At 46.1% G+C, this 5179-nt stretch overlaps 1 long non-coding RNA gene across 1 annotated transcript; it reads right to left on the minus strand.

Annotated features, from left to right (window-relative positions):
- Positions 1-1695: 1695 nt before the first annotated feature.
- On the minus strand, positions 1696-2314 carry LOC110675619. The gene is made up of 4 exons (XR_002499651.1): positions 2087-2314; positions 1938-2025; positions 1791-1879; positions 1696-1735 (listed from the first exon to the last, which is right to left on the minus strand). It is a non-coding gene; the product is annotated as an uncharacterized LOC110675619 (long non-coding RNA).
- Positions 2315-5179: the final 2865 nt, after the last annotated feature.

Genomic DNA, 5179 nt, shown 5'->3' on the forward strand with positions numbered 1-5179 from the left:
CAGACTCTGCATGGCTTCAGGCTTTTTCGTTCATCTCCACCAGTAGGTCAACTCGAATGACTCTCAATTTCACTGTGGTTGAACATTGCGCCTTTCGATCTGCTGGTTCCTGCAGAGGGACGCCCTTCACCGATGATCTTATTTGCCGGTTTGTATTCAAAACTCACATTCGCTTCACATGCCTCCGACACAATCTCCAATATGAAGTCCGTGAAAGTCCGAAGTGTCACCTTCTTCTTACCTCGCTTGAAGCGTACCCACTCACGCTTATCGTTGTCCGGCAATTTTTCTACTAAGTCTTGGATCAGCAACGGATTCACTAAGTGCTGCTTTAACTCGGCAGCCTCCAAATGTTCGCATAGTTGCTCGACTGCTGTGCCGAACGGTATGAAACTTGCTAATTTTCCTGCCTTTGGTGGTTCCAGTCGACGTACTTTCTCCAGGTGGCTTTGCAATAGTTGTTCCGGCCGACCGTACAATTGGCGCAACTTTATCATCACCTTTGGAACTGATTTCGGGTGGAGCAGCTGGCCACGGACCATCTCAAGCGCCGGACCCTTCAGGCATTCTTGCAGCCGCACCAAGTTCTCCACATCGGTGTAGCCGCAAGCTTCATTTGATGCTTGATATGTCCCGAAAAACAGTGGCCATTCCTCTGGTTTTCCGGAGAATGTGGGTAGCTTCTTACTAATACCGCTTCTGGCAGCCAATTGAAGCTTTGTCGGCCCGCATCGTGGCTGGCTCAGCCCTTGTTGACTTGAATTGTCGAAATTACGCTTGCTCTTGCCTTGTGCAGTCTTTTTTTCCTATTTCGATCGTCGAACTATTGAATTCTTCGCCGGATCCACTGTTTTCGTCTTCGGAGTCAGTATCGGTATCGTTTTCTTCATCGTCGTCATCGTTTTCGGAGTCATCATCGGATCCACTGATTTGTGCAGTCTTCAATACCTTCACGTTTTGCTCTGTCAGTTTTCCGATCTCCGGATTACGCAGTGGTGTTCGATTCACTCCGAGTACAGTTTGCTCAGCGTCGCTACCTTTTTCCATTTTATGCTTCTCCGAAGAACTTTTTAGTTTGGTCATCTCATTATCAAGGCTCTTCATGCTTAATTCGAACATCTGTTGCCGGGCTCTCATCCGTTCCAATTGCAATTTTCGTTCTCGCAGAATCTCTTCTTGCAACAGCCTTTCTTCTTCTTCTTCCTCTTCACGCATCTGCTTCTCTAACATCATTCGTTTTCTTTCTACTGACCGCTTAATTTCATTTTCTTTCTTCTTCAAGATCGTTTCCGCTTCCAGCTCCTGCTCCATTCGCTTTTGGCTCTCCTCCATCGCTTTGAGCTTTTGCTCTAGATTGAGCGCAGCCTCGGATTTGACGCTGGAACGGTCCGACTCGTCACCATTCTTTTTGGCACGACTCGTCTTTTTCTTCTTCTTGGCTTGCTGACATTTGTCATCGGCGCAGAACCACTTTTTATCCAATTCAGCGTCGGAAGATATTCCAACGCATCGGATGTGGAACCACTGTTGACATCCATCACATCCGATCATCCGCTCGTTTTCAGTGGACACATCGTCGCAAGCTGCGCACGGGGTTTCGGTGAAGTCGAGATTTGCATTTGGATCGGTCATGGCGCTTCAAAGATTAATCCGAGCTTGGTTCAAATATTTTTGAGGTTGTTCGGATTAGAACCAATTCCTTGTAGCAAACACCTTTATTTAGTGGCAGCTCAAACTAAAAGTATAATTTTATTAGTTATTACACCAAACTCTTTTCCAATCTTACTTACAATATTTGGTTTCTCCTTTACGCCCTAGACCACTTCCGTACAGCTTATCTTCACTTCCAACTTTCCAACTTCTTCGCCTACTTTCGCTCCTAATACATCAAATTCATGATTAATATTTTCCTTAGTTCTATCTATAAGTTTACTTACGACTACCACAGAGTAATTTACTTCAATTTTCTTCCCTTCTAGGATACCGTCGATGCGAACTGGGTACTGGATACAACGATTTGGAAACCTTCAACGAATTGAAACAATGTTAATAAACTATACCTGTTTCATCTAGCGAATTCAATTACTGTGTCCGAAACTACTTCAATTTACGAAATTCACTACCAAATATGCTTTAAATTTAATTAGCCGGAGCAACCAACTTCTACGGGTATTTCCCAATGGCCGTTTGTCCTACTCTTATTTACAATAGTCTTCAATCCATCTTTTTCTTATCACTACTATCTCTCCTTCCCCATTCAGCCTTAGAAGGCGAACGATGCGATTCGCTAATAACAGAAAGGTAAGCCCAAATCGCCTTTGGCGGCATCCATTTATTACGTAACACTAAAATTGAAAATTTTTGACCCCCTCCCCCCCCCTCCGTAACGTTTTTTGTATGAAAATTTTTAAATTTTTGTATGAACCGTAACGCTTGAGCCTACTCCCCCCCTCCCCCTAGAGCGTTACGTAATTTGTGGACGGCGCCTTTCTGCTTTTTGTGGTATTGGTCAGCTACACTGGGCAACGCGCGGTGTTAACATAGACATGTGTGCCTTTCATTTAAGCCCAATAGAACTTAAGTTGGTAAACAACCGGATTTTTACGAGCTGTCTCACAATTTGTAACTTTTTGTTAGAGACTAAGGAAGGTTAACAATAACTTCTCCGGAAATTTATTTTCAAAATTCCGTCCAGAGGTTTACCCGGCATTGAAAAGGAATCGTCAATTTATTCTCATAAAGTCTGTCAAGATTTACTATATTACTCTAGAAAATCTTCTTCTTGATGTAAATTCCACTAGCAATTCTTTTAAGAATAAACATAAATTCTGGAAAAAAAAATCTTGTCCGATTTTTCGATCATAGTATCATTTCTAGTATAATATCTGGTGGAATTTAGCTTGAGCCTTTGTTGCTTAGAAGAATTTTCGGAATTTCTCAAAACATATTTTAAGAACTATTGGAAGTATCCTTAGTTTAGGTTGCAAAATATTAGAAGCTATTTTATAAATGTGTCCGGCGTACATCGTGGAAACAGATACCAGTCGAGTATGCATGACCAAAATGCCTTCAAAACTTGTTTTATTTTTATTTAGTTGGTATTACATCAATTAATTTGATAAAACCTCGTTAACGATGTTACGCCAATTTACTCGGTCCATGGCTGTGTCTCTCCAACTTCGATTTTGGCCCACGTTCTCCAGATCTTGTTGCACCTGATCAAGCCACCTCGCTCGCTGTGCTCCTCGCCTTCTTGTGCCAACCGGATTCGACGCAAACACCATCTTTGCAGGATTGTTGTCCGGTAGTCTTGCAACATGCCCTGCCCAGCGCACCCTTCCGGCTTTCGCAACCTTCTGGATACTGGGTTCGCCGAAGAGCCTAGCGAGCTCGTGGTTCATTCTCCGCCGCCACACACCGTTTTCCTGTACTCCGCCAAAGATCGTCCTAAGCACCCTTCGTTCGAACACTCCAAGTGCTTGCAGGTCCTCTTCCAGCATGGTCCATGCTTCATGTCCATAGAGGACCACCGGTCTTATAAGCGTTTTGTACATGGTACATTTGGTGCGAGGGTGAATCTTTCTCGACCGCAGCTTCTTCTGGAGCCCATAGTAGGCGCGACTTCCACTGATGATGCGTCTCCGTATTTCACGACTAACGTTGTTATCAGCCGTTAACAAGGATCCGAGGTAGACGAACTCATCAACCACCTCAAAAGTATCCCCGTCTATCGTAACACTGCTTCCCAGGCGGGCTCTGTCGCGCTCGGTTCCGCCTATCAGCATGTACTTTGTTTTTGACGCATTCACCATCAGGCCGACTTTTGTCGCTTCACGTTTCAGGCGGGTGTACAGGTCTGCCACCGTTCCAAATGTTCTGCCGACAATATCCATATCATCCGCGAAGCAAACAAATTGGCTGGATCTTGTGAAAATCGTACCTCGGTTATTGAACCCGGCTCTCCGCATGACACCTTCTAGCGCGATGTTGAACAGCAGGCACGAAAGTCCATCACCCTGTCGAAGTCCCCGGCGGGATTCGAACGAACTGGAATGTTCACCCGAAATCTTCACGCTATTCTGCACACCGTCCATCGTTGCTCTTATTAGTCTTGTGAGCTTCCCGGGAAAGCTGTACTCGTCCATTATTTTCCATAGCTCTTCGCGGTCGATGCTATCATAAGCCGCTTTGAAATCGATGAACAAGTGATGCGTTGGGACTTGGTATTCACGGCATTTCTGGAGGATTTGCCGTACAGTGAAGATTTGGTCCGTTGTCGAGCGGCCGTTGATGAAACCAGCTTGATAACTTCCCACAAACTCATTTGTTATTGGTGATAGACGACGGAAGATAATCTGGGATAGCACTTTGTAGGCGGCATTCAGGATAGTGATCGCACGATAGTTTTCACATTCCAGTTTGTCGCCCTTCTTGTAGATGGGGCATATGACCCCTTGCTTCCACTCCTCCGGCAGCTGTTCCGTTTCCCAGATTCTGACAATCAGCCGGTGCAGACAGGCTGCCAACCTCTCCGGGCCCATTTTGATAAGTTCAGCTCCAATACCATCCTTACCAGCGGCCTTGTTATTCTTGAGCTGGTTGATGGCATCCTTAACTTCCCTCAATGTGGGGGCAGGTTGGTTTCCTTCATCCGCCGTGCTGACGTAGCCACTTCCTCCGCTGTCGTGACCCTCGGCGCCTGTGTTCTCCGTGCCATTCAGGTGTTCATCGTAGTGCTGCCTCCACCTTTCAATCACCTCACGTCCGTCCGTCAAGATGCTTCCGTCCTTATCCCTACACATTTCGGCTCGCGGCACGAAGCCTTTTCGGGATGCGTTAAGCTTCTCGTAGAACTTTCGCGTTTCTTGTGAACGATGCAGCTGTTCCATTTCTTCACATTCCGCTTCTTCCAGGCGGCGCTTTTTGTCCCGGAATAGGCGGGTTTGCTGCTTTCGTTTTCTTTTATATCGCTCCACGTTTTGTCGCGTTCCTTGCTGCAGCATTGCAGCCCGCGCTGCATCCTTCTCCTCCAAAACCTGCCTGCATTCATCGTCGAACCAATCGTCACATGTCCTCCTTTCCACGTACCCGACGATGCTCTCGGCTGCGTTGTTGATGGCTGCTTTTATGTTGCTCCAGCAGTCCTCAAGAGGGGCTTCGTCAAGCTCGCCCTCTTCCG

Source organism: Aedes aegypti, chromosome 2 (genome assembly GCF_002204515.2).
Source record: "Aedes aegypti strain LVP_AGWG chromosome 2, AaegL5.0 Primary Assembly, whole genome shotgun sequence".
NCBI classification, from domain to species: domain Eukaryota; kingdom Metazoa; phylum Arthropoda; class Insecta; order Diptera; family Culicidae; genus Aedes; species Aedes aegypti.